Below are 14909 nucleotides of genomic sequence, written 5' to 3'. Positions count from 1 at the left end.
TCAATTCTTCAGAAAAATGTATCAACAAACATCAATTTCCCCTTTGACTTCCTTTGTTGCAGTGTAGCATCATGACCAGGGGCCATGACGCTCTGATGGCTTTGCAATCAGCCATGTATTGGCTCTTCAAATAGAAAAGAATATTTGTTGTTATTGGTTCAGCTGATGCAGTATGTGAAATATTTATTAAATGACTCAGTGGCGGGGTATACTATAATCCTGCCATACCCTGCTCTAAATGTATGACAACAACAAATTTTCTTTATGCCCTGGAGACAGAGAAGGAACACATGGCTGTAGTGTAGTATTGATTACTTTTTGTCACACTGTGGCTGTTCTGCTTTGTTCATTTAGTTTTCAGTAAGTCATGTTATTTGTAGTCTTTTTAGTATCTGTCTTATAGTATGTTGGGTTTTGGGTTCTGTCCCATCTATTGCCCTGTTTCCAGTATCTGTTATATAGTTAGTCTGTGTTTTGAGTTTTAGTCATTTCTTTTGTCTAGTTTACTCTGTGTGTTTGTACTGGTTGGTCTGGTACTGTCTGTGTGTCTGGTTGTGGGGTTATGATCTGTTTAGTTCATTATGATTTTGATCTTTCTGCTTTAGTCTCCGTGTAGCCTTGTTTATTATTTTATTCATCCGCATCTTGAAGTTTACTTAGCATGTGTCTTGTATTTTAGGATTAGCTCTGTGTCTTAGCTCCTCGTTCTTGTCTCGGTTCATGTCTTAGTGTTTAGTGTTCAGTAACCTGTGTTGTGTCTGTTACACCAGTAATCCCTCTGCATGTCAGTCTCTCTGTTTTCCCCTGCTCTCTCTCTGCCTGCCTGTGTCTCGTTCGTCTCATGTCCCTCACCTGTGTACTTCCTCCCAGCTCGTTAACCCTGTGTATATATCCTTGTTTGTTTCCCCTCAGTCTTTGTCCGGTCATTGTCGTGTTTATATGCTTTGTCCCTTGTTGTCATGGTTGTAGTTTGCGCTGTCTTGTCCTGTTCCCTCTCAGTTCTTGGTATTTTGGATTACACTCGTTCTGGATTTTCTGTTGGTTTTCTATGTTCATTTTTGGATTAGTCTCAGCCACTCCACCAGTAAGTGTGCTCGCCTTTTTGAACTGTACCTCCTCTGCTCTGCGTCCTGCGTTTGGGTCCACCACCCTGCTTACCCTTCTCAACCACCACAATCCTGACACTTTTGTTATGATCACGCATTTATTATTGCTTTAAGGAAGGCGACAAACATTATTATTGTAAAATATACCTTTTAAAATTCAGGGTAGTTTAAACTTAACTTAAAACTTGTCACCACCATGTTCTCTCATTTTTGATGCTGTTGACACCGTAGGTCATTTCATTGGGGATAGGCAGTAGTAACTAGGACAATGTTGATAAAAGTGACCTGAAAGACCCGTCTGTATCGCCTCAAAATACCCGTAAAGTACTTTATAGCTTTTTTTCTGCTGTACAGATGGGCTAAATGGGTCAACAGACGGTGGATGTGTGTCAGTGATTCCCTTCTGGTCCAGAGCTGACCTCCTGCCTGTGGAGATTCAGCAAATAAAAAAGCTGCTGATGCTCACTTAAAACCAGCCTTGACCTATTTGTTTTACTTTCAAACTGTATACAATACGCAGCTGGAATGTGTGCACAGTGTGCCAGCACAGAAATAAACTAACATCTTACTTTAGAACATATGTTCACATTAATTACTCTCTTTGATGTACAGTGTTTTGGAGGAACCAAAGTTCTGCTATATCAGGGCAGGTTTGCACCTTGAAATGGCAAGTTAGCAACTGTGACCCTTGAGTACCCAGACCTCACTTAACAAGATGTAATTAAACAGCATTTTTCTTGAATTCTCCTATTAAATATCTCCTTAGTGACTATAGCAGAGCTTCTGTTCAAACATTAGTTATTTGAAAACAGTGTTTTGCTCTTATACCTTTAGACCAGGGGTTTTCAAGTCTAAGACTGCAGGCCTCCCCTCAGACAGAGCTTTGGAAATGACGCCCACTCACCCCATCCTTAGTTTACTTGATTAGTTTTGCTTAATTCCTGGAAACCTACTGTATGGGATCATAATTATGTTATATAGCCTAATATTGCTGTTTGACATAACTTCAGACTATATCTAAGGCATTTATTGGGTTCTGACACTGATAAAGTGGGAAAAACAGTTCCTGTGTCTCTGAGCTCTCACACTCTATTCTATGCGATCTCCTTTTGATAACTAATGCATTAACTAATATAATGTTTCACTTTTGGCGCTTTTCCATTACCAGTACCAGCTCAACTCGCCTCACCTCGACTCTACTCAACTGGGTTTGGCCGTGCTCTGTTTTCCATTGCAAGTAGTACCCAGAGGTAGGACCCCTCAATGTAACAGGTCGTCATAGCGACACCACACACAACTGCCGCAACGTAATGTTCAATGCGACACACACACCAGCGATCCACACAGCTTTCTCTTGATGTAAGTTAAAAAGTTTCAACATTACTGAGAATGTAAAGACAGATGAGTGGTATGAAAACTTTCCCGCTGTGTTTTCCTCTGCCGTTGTTGCTGCAGCGGTCTGTGTGACAGTGGGAACAGAGGGCTCTGTGAGTGGGCGGCTGGCCGGCCTCGCAAGCTCTTCCCGTGGGTTACCGCAGGCTTCCCCCGCCGCCAGTTTCGAAGCTCCGAAAACTCTCAAGCACATTTTTGTACCACCATCACTTTTCGTAAAACTGTCAACATTCGAAATCTGCACAGTTGATTTCTCACCTCAAAACTTCTCAGAAGTGGATTTAGTGATGAAATTATATACGACAACTGTAAAATATGCAGCTGGCCTCTGCCTGGTGCGTGAAATGATGATGCAGTGAATAGTGACGATTCTCTCTGACCAGTCAGTAGTCCGCCGTGTTTTCACATCACATTTTAGAATCGCCTCAGCTAGCTTGGAACCTCGACGGAGGTGAAACAAAAAAAAAAGTACCTGGAAGCAGGTACAGGTACAACTTTTCCGCAATGGAAAACACAAACAAAGGCGAAGCGAGGCAAGCTGGTACCGTGCAGTGGAAAAGGGGCTTTTCATTCACTGAGCCTCCCCTGAAACTGTTTGGAGCCCCACTGGAGAAGCCCGTCTCACACAGTTGGCTAAATCAGAAAACATTTTTTTTTCTTCTGTCGTCACTGAGCCAGCTTTTTTCACACACCCACGAAGGTTTTTTAAAGACTCTCCAGAGCAGATAATGCCCATTACGTCATCTGTAACAATATATAATCAACATTTTATCATATGATTTAGATGTATGTGTCAGTTGTGTAGATATGAAAGTTTAGTTTGTGTTTGTTTGAATGTTAAAATAGCAATGATACAAAACAGTTATGTTTATTTTCTTGGATGGGTTTGAGAAAAAGGAAAAAATCCACATTTTGGTGTAGCAGCAAAAGAGTTCCTGTTTGCCAATGCCACAATCGATTCGAACAGATGCACTTTCATTTTAGACAATAGTCTACTTTCAGTTCAATGTAGCACCCATTTTAAATTATTGTGCATTTACATCCACCATTATCATGCGAATGTTAGGAGTTTGGGCCATCAGTTTAAACAGATGGCAATACACAAGCCCAAGAAGAGGTAAATAAGAGAGTGAAATGGCAAACAATGGAAAACCATGAAAATGTGATTGATATGGCATTTGTTTTTTTCAAGTTTTCTTTTGAGGTACATTACATTTCACTTCTTCAGCAGAAGCTTGTGTGATGTTTAAATTACCTGGTTCTTGTACATCATGACACGAGTCTGTTTGGTGGGATAATGCAGACACCACTTGTTATTTAGGTGTAGAAATGTATTTAGATCTTCGGATGTAATCAAAGCAGGAAAGTTGTGAGTATATGAAGTGTGTCCTAACTACATGGTCACCTGGATGGCCCGCTGGCACGTGTTTGTACATACAAACATCTTGTTCATTTTGAAATGTACGTTTACCACAGATAGATATTTTTTACCACCTTTTTCCCCCAAACTGGATGTGATAAAAATATAAAAAAAGTTTCAATTACAGCAACCTGCCACTGCTGGCATACTGGTAGTAAAATGAAAACAAATGCCCCACTAACCTCTAGGTTACAGTAATATAAGACACAACAGGCCTTTCATATTATGTTCCACTGCAGCAAAGAAAGGATGAAAGTATTAAAAAGTGTCAGAGGTTGGCATGGAAAATATATCAACGGATTCTTGAGCTCTGAGGAGATATTGAAATAGCTGCAACCCACACAAAAGCAATACACCTTTGAAATTTCTTTGAATGTCTCACGGGAGCTACCCTTTACATTGTCTATCCCTCCATCAATGATCACTCTCTTGTAGCATTGTTTAAAGTACATAAGCACAGCCCTTATCAAAGCAATGGGCTACAAGAGGGCCATTTCAGTAAGATACCCTTTCATCAAAAACACAAAAATGGATGCAAATGCATAATCTGACTAAGATAATACACATGAAAGACCAAAGGCCTTCTCCTGGGTGGCTTGTAAGATTAACTTCTCTAGCAAGCTAGGGCATCTCAGCATTATCTCCTTACATGTCCATGGGCATGAGGGAGAGAAGATACAGACATGAAAAGCAGCTCTTCATCCTCAGTAATCTTCATGGAGTATGACATAGTTGTTACTCAAAAGCATGGCCGATTTAGTATTCACTTTAAACATTCATTAGCACTGAAGCAGATGATTAGGCATGCCTGCCCTCATCAGCAGGTTGTGTGCACCCTGGTGGAGCTCGACTTAGCTGCTGATCATGTTGTTAGGGGCTGTTGGGAAAGCATAGGTCATTCAAATCCTAAATTGCTCTCCTTAAGAAGAAGGGTTAATTTGTATGACTTAGCCATATGAGTTCCTCTCCAGACACATTTGTGCTGGCTGTATAATGGCAGTAAAATGGTGTTCAGGTCTCTGTGTTGAGTTTCATTTCATGTCATTGACCTGGTTTCCCTGGATAAATCTCTGTGCTGACCTGCAGCCTGTTTTCAGCCTAAGGTCTCTTGTCATCAGAGAGATCAGAGGGAGGGCAGTGTGTGCCAAAAAATGGTTTCAGTCTCAGACTGTTGAGAACTGTGTGAGGTTTTGACATTTTTAAAGTATCAATGTTTAGAAGCTTGGATTTAGATATGTTCTCTCACCATCTTTGCTGGAGCTACTAAAATAACCCAAATACTCAGTAGAGCCGAGGTAGGATAAAAAAAACACAGTTGAGTGTGATAGTCGGAGACACCTGTCAATCAAGCAAACATGCCCACAGAGCAGTTTATAACCCTTGCTATTCTATTACAAAAAGAAAACATATCACCACCAAGACACAAATGTCACAAGAAGACTTGTATTAAGTTTATACTTCAAGACATCATACATGTTTCTATTTACCTTATTATGGTGACAGTAGCTATTATAGGAATTGCAACATGAAGGCCCTGAAATCCTATTTTCTTAATCTGTTTCTTATATAAGCCTTAGGGTCCTACACGAGCACACGTTTTTCTGCAAATGGTCAGAGAAATATCAAGGAGGCCATTCACAGATGGCAAAGACACTCCTTAAAAGTGACCTATAATGTGTTTCCATCTCTTCTGCCATATCTATAATGTTACAATGACGAATTTTCATGTTAAACGTGGCCAAAGCTTCAAATAATGAGGTAAACGTATTCAAAAGAAATCCCTGCCAAAACCTCAGATTTCCACCTGTTCTGAACGCTTCGGTTTCAACAACAGTTTTTTCTACTCTCGGCGAGTTTTCCATATGTCATTTGCGCACCGCCCACTCTTCCTGGCAACCATTATGCTCAGTCTGTCTATACTACTCAGCGCAGGACGACACGCCAGTTTTTAAGTAGAAATCTTTCAATAATAATAAACAAAGGGCTTTTTTGGTTGTGATGGAAAATTAAGTTTGTTAGGTTTTCCTAAAGAAAAAACAAGCCTGGATATGGTTTCTTTTTTCGGGCCAACAACATCCTGGTAAACACGCTTCAGGGTCTTGGCCAATCAGAAGACAGTGGGCATTGAGGGGGGGCTTAAAGAGACAGGAGCATCTACAGCTTGTTTCAGACAGAGGCTGAAATGAGGGCCTGCATGAAGGGCCAGTGTAAGATAGAAAATTATTTTGTTGAACTTTGAAGGAGTCACAGCACTACAAGGTAGGGATGGAAATGCAGTACAATAGGTCTCCTTAAGACCAGGGTTACAATCTACTCCCTTATATTCAACCACATGTGACGGAGGTTCTGCACTTGGGAAATTAAATCTAAACCAGGTCCAGTGAGATGTGGTTGGAAGTTCAGAAAAAGCTACTAGGTAGACTTCTGAGTTGGGATTATTTTATTACAGTTTCCAAAGGTTAAGGATGAACTTCCATGGTCACAGTATCAAGGGTATTTAATCTACAAGGTACAGAGGTTTGGGAGTTAAGACATGGGGAGCATCTTCCTGTAATAGGACAGAATTTCATAATAATAATTCATATAAATTAAGATAAAAAATACAAAAATAAAACCACTTGATAATGATAGTGAAAATAAGATAAAGATGAGAATATAATACATAGACTGCATCTTCACATTAAAAATAGACATAATGAGCATAAAAAAAGGGATAGAATTTCATAATGTAAAATAAGCTGGAGAAAGAACCCATTTGTTAATAATAATATGAACAGGGTGAAAAATAAAACCCATTGAATGATAATGATAATAAAAATAAAATTAAAAGAGTACATGGAAAGCATAAAATTAATCAAGTGCACCATCTATACCATCTTTGGTACTATTTTATTTGTGTTTTTGTGGCGATATCCACATTTTAGCATTAAGGTCTTGCTCTGTAGAGTTGCACCTCTTTATCCTTTTTAAAGCTAGAGTAAGCAATTTATTTCAGAAGCATTTTTTGTTATTTGTTGAAATTCTCTTTATATCCTGACAGCAACATTAAATCAAATGCTAGCTGTCTCCTGCTTACGTTCTGGAATTCATCATAATAGTGAATCCACCATTTTGGTTCAGACTGAAATATCTCCAAACTAACAACATTCCCATCAGCCTGAGCTGTACTTTGTATTTTGTGCTAATTAGTAATTGTGAAACTTTAATGGCGATCATTGTTAACATCACCTGTTCAACATAGCATTGTCACTGTGAGAATGTCAGCAGGCTGGTGTTAGCTGACTTGGTGACCTCTACACGTTAGCATTAGGGACTTGCTCTATAGATGTGAGGTGGCCTTGATTGAGAGTCATAATTGACTCTTCCTCTTTGGTGCGTGGCTTTGAGACATTCAGAACTAAATTGTTTTAGCCATTCTCAAATTCATTCCAGCTCATTCATTATCATTTGTTAATAATGTGTACACAATGATAATGTGTACATCAGCAAACACAGGGAAACTAGCTTTCTTAAATAGTTATCATATTATTAAAATATGAAATTAGCAATGCTCCCAAGAAACTGCATTCATAAGTCAATACAAGAGTGTCACGGTTCTGGTGTGTGTGTGTGTGTGTTTCCTGTTTTAGTTTGTAGATGCCTGCGTCCAGTGTCGTTGTCTTGTTTTACTTCCTGTGGTTCACCTGTGTATGATTAATTTCTCCCACTCTTGTATTTGAGTGGTTTGCTACCCTCACAGTGCTGGTACGTTGTTTGTCACATTTATGTCTCTTGTGCATTTCCCCATTTTGGATTACCTGTTTCATGTCTCATGTTTTGGACTTTACCTTCCACGGATTCCACTAATTTTTATTTGCAGCTCTCTATGTGTGTATTTGGACTGCCCCAATCACAACACTTAGAAGTTTCACCTGTTTGTCCCAATAAATATCACCAACTGCATCTATTCCATTCTGTGTCTGTGCTTGGGTCTGGACCCTGATACTGTGTAGCCTCACGGCTACACGTAACACAAGTGTCTAAAAGTTTCAATTGAAAGCAATGAAGCTTAGAGATTCTTGACCAAACCCGCCTAAATATTTTCATATGTCAGCCTTAAAATCTTGAGCTTCAATGTCTACTTTTCCTTCGCACGTACAGTTTTTTAAATTTGACCATTTTCATGCCAGAAATTAAAACCCCACCAATTGATAAATGGCATACTTTATGTTAGTCTAGCGCAAAGTGCTGAAACTGTGGAATTTGAATATGAAAACATCTGCTGATCCCGCTGCTCTGTGCTTCTAATCCCTTGGCTGACAACCACTAAAACTTAAAATCAACTCAAAGCTTGCATATATTACTAAAATTTGAGGCAGCTTGTATCAGCTCTTTAAGTGAGTGAAAAAATATTTTAATATGGATTCTGTCTTGTGCAATCAGCAAATGGCTGCACAGCAAGAGCCCTTCATTTAAATGAATTGTGCTAATATGAGTGTGTCTCTGCACTCAAAATGCATCTTAGGACGGTCATTATCCTTGTTGGGACAGACTTAACTGAGATGTACAGGAAGGGACACACATGCCTCTGAAAGATTTATCTCCATTTTCCACAGGAGACATGGATTTTTATTTTTATTTTTTTCTTTTGGATGAGATCCCAGGAAGGTGTGATGCTGGATATTGTCTCCTGCCTCGCCATCCATCTGCTGTGGATCAAACACACAGAAGGGGCCAAGAAGCTCAATGTTCCACGTAATGGAAGCATGAGTTTCCCAACCGCTGGACAAAGCACTTGCAGCGCTGATTTCCTCAGCCGGCTTCACGCTTGCCTGAGCCTGAACACATGACAAGTAAAACCCGAAGGCACGGGGGGGGGCAATGCTGAACAGGAGGAGGAGGGGAGATGCAAGAAAAGATCCTAAGTGTTTTGATTTGCCTGTGCGCTGGGTGTGTGGATGCATGAATCTGCGTCCTTTCTCTCTCTCTCTCTCTCACCTTTGATTTCCATCTCTCTAGCTCACACACTCTCTCTCTCTCTCTTCCCTCACTTTCTCTCTCTCACTCTTCAAGGTTACTCACTATTGTTTTCTCAGATTGGAATCATTGCACGCTTCTCTTCTTTTCTGTCGGAGGACCATGTGAGGCTCTTGAATGTAAGTGCCTCCTTTGTTGCTTAATTCACTTTCATAGGGACCATTCCTTTAGAGGCAATGGGTTTAGTGGGGGGTTTTTCCTCCTCGTAGCACATGTACAATGGGATGACATACATCGGAGGGGTGGAGTGGGTCCAGATGGGGTGGGGTGGGGTTGTTTTGGGGGCTTGATTGCTCCATGTGGTCCCCGCGTGGTTGAATGCACGTGTGTGCTGCTGTCATTGTCTCAGCATAGCTTTTGCACAGCTTTGTCTAAACTTGATTTGCTGCATGTGTTGTTCATTTACTTTTGGGTGACTTTACATTGTTTATATTTGGTAAACATGAACTCAAAATGCTTCATTGAAGGTCTACAAGATCTTTAGTTTATTAATTAATTAGTTATAGTTATTTAAATAATAAGATATAAAAATAAATAAATTAGGGACTTGAATTATGATTGATTTATTACTATTAATTTAGAATGGTTACACACCATTGTAAAAGATACAAATGGATGGAAATGATTATTTAGAAATACCATTTGTCCACACATAGCCCCTGCTAATCAATCAATAAAATACCTGTGTAGTAGTTTTTGGTCATACTTTAATTTTTACATAGGCATGGTGTGTTCGAGTATTTTATAACTGCTTGAAACATATTTCAGCCAGGAGATTGAGGACTAGAACTATCTGTTCTGTACTGCATGTAAAAGTTACAGAATGCCATGTTTATGTTTTACCACTAGCGTGTTAGAGAATTAGAGTACCCTGAAAGCCTTTGTTTATTTATACCAAAATGTTATCCAATTTTGCTTTGCTCTCGGTGCACATGAGCCAATGGACAAATTGCTTGTTTGGACTCATGTCCATGTTACGGAAGCCAATGTTCCACATTTGAACTGGACATATAATGAAGCAAAATCTCAGTATAATAGGCCTTGATTGTTGGGTTTGTTAGTCTCTGTGGTGACCTCAAAGTATTTGAATTATGAGGTTGCAGCTTATGTTTTAGTCAAGTTAAAGTCAAATATCTTATGTCTTATGTTTTAAGTGTTCAAGTCTGGAAAAATGTATTAGGATAGAAACTTTAAATACAAAGCTTGGTCCATGATGTCAAAAGCTGCTTACCCTTAATAATGTAAGCAATGATTTGAAGCACAAGCCCACTCCTAAGAAAGCAACAGCTTTGATTGACAGAGGGGCATGTTTCTCATTATATTGCACTATAATGATTTATGAGTTATCCAGTTTTAACTTTCATTTGTTCCCTTGGACGCCTCAAAACTGAAGATCCTTGATTAAAGTTATTCACCTGTTTCCTACTGCTGAGTTTTAATGCATGCAAATATGTACTCACTCAAGATTAAAACTTGCTGTTAAACTTCAACTTCATATTACAGTTCTGCATGAATTTCTGTGAGGTTTTTAGCATTAAACGCCCTACCAAGCTTCACTGCAACGCAATGTGCCGGAAATGAATTGCAACTGACATGGCCAATAAATAATGCAAATAGTGTATACATGCTGTTATCAATTATCAACAACTTTGCTAAGCTGAATGCTAAACATAGAGGTCTATGGTGAACATGTGTGTGTGTGTGTGTCATACCACTCTTTAGGAGGTTGTATTTGCGATTGCCTGCTTTAAATGTCACAGAGGACTTCCAACAGTTGACACAGTAGCAATGTTTTCTGTAAAATGTTTGGTTCACTAAAGGCCAGCACACAAACACACACAGCTCAAAATATTGAGTAACGATGTAAAATGCATGTAGTCGATGGTGCAGTCAGTGGGATTTCTCTGTGGCTGAATCTACAACTAAGTGCAAAATAAGTGAAACATATATTTTCTGTGGATTAAAATATATGTATCAGAGAAATGTCCCCAATTTTCCCTGAAACTCAGAAAAACAACCTTGTCTTTTAGATTGATGGCAATTCCTGTTTCACTTCATGCAAGTGGGCTTTCAAATGGTTTTGTGAGAAATAAAGCTAAAACATGAGAGAATGTTTTTAAGACTTACTAAAGAGTCATCCAACGAAGGTTAAAATCAAGGGCAACTGGACTTGGTTGAAGATACTAAAGAGGTTTTCACACGGCAGTAACACTATTGAGTTTTCTGAGGAACTCTTACTTTATTCATAAGGCCCGAGGCACTCTAAATGATGCTAATCTTTTGAACGTTATGTTTTCAGGAGTCCTGGTAGTGCATTGACCTTTTGCTTCAAGATGGATGAAATGTTTCATTATTCACTTCTTGCCTGAGCCAACAGAAACCGTTTGATGTAGCCATTACTGCTGTGGTCATGGAGGTTTTCGCAGTTCATAACATTCCCAGCCCCTCCCCTCTCCATTATGGATTCCACACACTGAATTCCCTTATCAGTACTGACATGTGCAGAAGGAGGTGTTGGTGAATGCAGCAGGATGTGACAGTTGCATACCTGGAGCTACCAGCGCTGAGCTAAAATGAAGTGAAACGGTGTGTGAAGGAAGGTTTGGATACATAACACTTACCTGGAGCATAGATGCGACTTCACAGTGAGGAGTTGAGGTGGCTTGTGAATTAAAAGCACAGATATGTAATTTAAGTCAATCATCCTAAAGATTCTGGTATTCAGGTTTTCTGAGAGTGTGTGCCCACTGCTGTGACACTGATCTGATTGCATGAGTTTGTCATGTGTTCATGGAGGTATCACTCGTCTTTGCCTGCTGTTGCTAATAGCTACCAAGTTCTTAGACTCTTTATACCTCACACTGCTGTTTTTTCATTTTTCCCTGTTAAAAAAGACTATAAATTCACATAGTTGTCATGAAAACTGTATCTCTAACACACAAAATCCCCTTCTGAAGTCAGAACTATTTGTAGTATGCTGAAATTATTTTCAGTTTTAACACCCTCTTTGCCATATTTGGAGCCCAGCAGGGTGTCAAGCTAGGAGGCCTTGGCATCAACGGCCGCCAATGTGTCCAATCTTTTTCATGCCCAGCCAAACCCCCCCACATTCCAGCTCTGAAATCCCATCTCTCTGCTGAGGACTTAGGGGCTTGGCATTCAAGTTTCTGCTCCCCAACAGCCGAGCTCTGGCTCTTGGCCACCTCCTTGTCTTATACCAAAGCTCAAGAAAATTAACTTGAATAGAGAGAAAGGACAGTGTGGGTGGGGGGTTTGGAGAGAAGTAGGGGGAGTTTAAATGCAAGTAGATGCATTTTATTTGCAATGACACCCTTTCATCCACCCCGGGGCGATTGGACTGTATGAATGAGATGGTTTGTTCTGTGGGTGACCAAACATGGCACATCAGTGTTTATCTGCACAATAAAGAGAAAGCTTGAGAGAGCCAAAGACACTTGGTGATGAGATGGACCGTGAACTAGTCGAGTGCCCTGTTCTGTTCCATCTCTGCTAAACACAGAGCTTTGGCTCCACAGCAATTTTGGCTGTGTTGGCGATCCAACTTCTCTCAATTCATTGCGTGCATGTGCCAGCCACTACAGCACAATAGCGGAGTCTTACAATTGTTAAATGTGCTGGGAACCTTGTATACAGATAGCACGGCCGCTACCGGTATAACTCACACACAATATGACATAATAGAGTTACACAGATTCTAGCATGCATAGACACACAGGATAAAATGTTACTGTGAATGGACCTATGACCTTGGAAAAGCAAGTATGGCAAAATCATTGAAATGCTGCACTGAGATGACTTTAATCAAATTATAATAATTGGTGTAATCTGCCTGGTGTTATATAAAGATAATAATTTAATTCCAATACATTCTCCCAAGAACAAAAAATCATGGTGGATGAAATATTCTAAGCACGTTTAGTTGAACCTACACTTAACTTAGTGTATGGTAGCTGGTGTTCGCTCCACTGCCATGACATGATGGCAGACTAGACTGCTTTGTTAAAAGGTTGTGTGAATCTCTAATTGTATAATTAGGCAACCAAGCTGTGTGTAGAGTTTTCAATCCAGGAAGGCCGATTTTAGTAGAAGGTCTGAGTTTGAATGAGACAAGAGTTTACAACTCTTTGATTGTGACGATCACCCAGGCAAACGGTAGCGATAGAGTTTTATATATATATAATATAGATGTATGTTTGTGTGTGTGATTGAGATTATGATTCACAAGTGCACCAGAGAACAACTTGGAGTTTTTAAAAAATGGGAGGTAATGTCTAATACATCACTTGGATTGGTGTGGCTTGTTAGCTGTCAATGTGGTGCTTCCTGTGATTCATGATTTTGGAAAGTGGGAATTTCACATTCTGTCAAAATGTGGAATCTGGTTAAATGGCAAGCTTTACGTGGGTCTCCAATTCTTTGCCCATTTTTAGGTCATCCTATAGGATGCTGTCCAATGTGACTGTGAATAAGCTACAGAGAATGAATGAATAAATTAATAGTCAGTGGTGTCTGGAGTGTTGCCATCAGAGGAAAGACACTAATTTGACTTACTGATTGTTGTCATACCTGTTGGAGTCAACAAAACCTTATCTGTGATTGTAAGCAGAATAGAATACAATAGAAAAGACCTCTTAAATACCAAACAACATAATAGCTGACCCCGCGACCCGATCCCGGATAAGCGGATGAAGATGGATAGATGGATGGATGGATGGATGGATGGATAATAGCTGACACAATTTGTCTCATCTAGTTTACATAGTCTTTGTGCCTGTGCAGCTTAGTATGCCACTGATTAACGCTGGGGCTTGGCATGCATACTGCTGCCTGCTTTAATTGGCTCTTTGATTAGCTGAAGCGCAGAGTCAATGTCTGCCCTATAAACAGAAGCGGATCGATGAGTCCTCGTGGAGAATTGATAAACTGGAAGAGCAGTTTGAGGACAGCTTTTCCCAGAACTGGAAGAGTCTAGATCAACATTACAATTGTGGCTACAAATGAGAACTTTTATCAGCATATCACAACATTACATCATGCTTCCACCATGTGATTCCAGGAAAAGATGCTGCCTTATTATGGGGAGCAGGTTTTCCAGGAGCAGTGTTGTGATTTGAAACCAAAACTTCAATGCATACTAATGTGCTCTCATTCATTACAACTATATGTTCCGCTCAAATGAACGAAGACAAAGATCTGATCTGACTATAACAGCAACAGGACACCAAAAATGAAGCCAGCAAAGGATTGGAGACAAAGTTAACATGTTTCCACCAAACCCCCAAGAAATTTGTGGTGCAGTGAGTGTTTCTAGTTAGAAAACACAATATTAGTCAGCATGTACAAATGTTTTGTTACCAAGACAACCAATACAGTTATGTCAATAAAAGATCATATTACCCCAGCAGACTACCAATGTGGAGTCTCATAAAATGCAAAGTGGACAAGTCAGCCTTTAAAAAAAAGCAATTGGATTTGCGTGCTGTCAGAACGAAGCAAAGCAGTCTGATTGATGTTTACTGAAGATTTTATCACTTTTGGTCCCCATTAGGGAAAACCACATACGGAATGTATCTAGGATCACAGTCACTTAGAACCCACACTGTCTTGGAAAATTATTCCTAATCGTGCTAAAGGGGAACTTCAGCTGAATATCTGTATTTAACTGTAAAGGCACCACAGATTATGTCGCATTGGCCGAAATTGCGGTGCAGCGTACTACAATCGAACAATATGTATTTCCTTAAGGATGTAGAAAATAATTTTGACTTCTAAGTTACTGAGTAGTAGTAGTAGTAGTAGAGTTGAGGTATGGGTTTAGTATCTGTGAATCTTCCATGGAATACTGCTGTGAGCAACTAGGCAGCAATATTAAGACTGGTCATCATAAAATGTATTTTTTGTAGTTAAAATGTTTCTGATGTGGTTTAGGGACAATTTTAACAACTTCTTCAACA

The 14909-nt window shown here is 39.7% G+C and overlaps 1 protein-coding gene across 1 annotated transcript in view; it reads left to right on the top strand.

The window, feature by feature from the left end:
* The first annotated feature begins 8914 nt into the window (after window positions 1-8914).
* Window positions 8915-14909, top strand: part of LOC119902217 (E3 ubiquitin-protein ligase Midline-1-like) — a 63050-nt gene continuing 57055 nt past the window's right edge. Inside the window, exon 1 of the mRNA XM_038718260.1 lies at window positions 8915-9053. The gene's annotated coding sequence lies outside the window, so the exon portion shown is untranslated. The remainder of the gene's footprint in view (window positions 9054-14909) is intronic.

The sequence above is a fragment of the Micropterus salmoides genome, unplaced genomic scaffold (assembly GCF_014851395.1).
Source record: "Micropterus salmoides isolate LMB-PRFRI ecotype aquatic unplaced genomic scaffold, ASM1485139v1 Ms_hic_scaffold_1, whole genome shotgun sequence".
NCBI lineage: Eukaryota > Metazoa > Chordata > Actinopteri > Centrarchiformes > Centrarchidae > Micropterus > Micropterus salmoides.
This window is presented reverse-complemented; position numbering and strand designations above follow the sequence as displayed.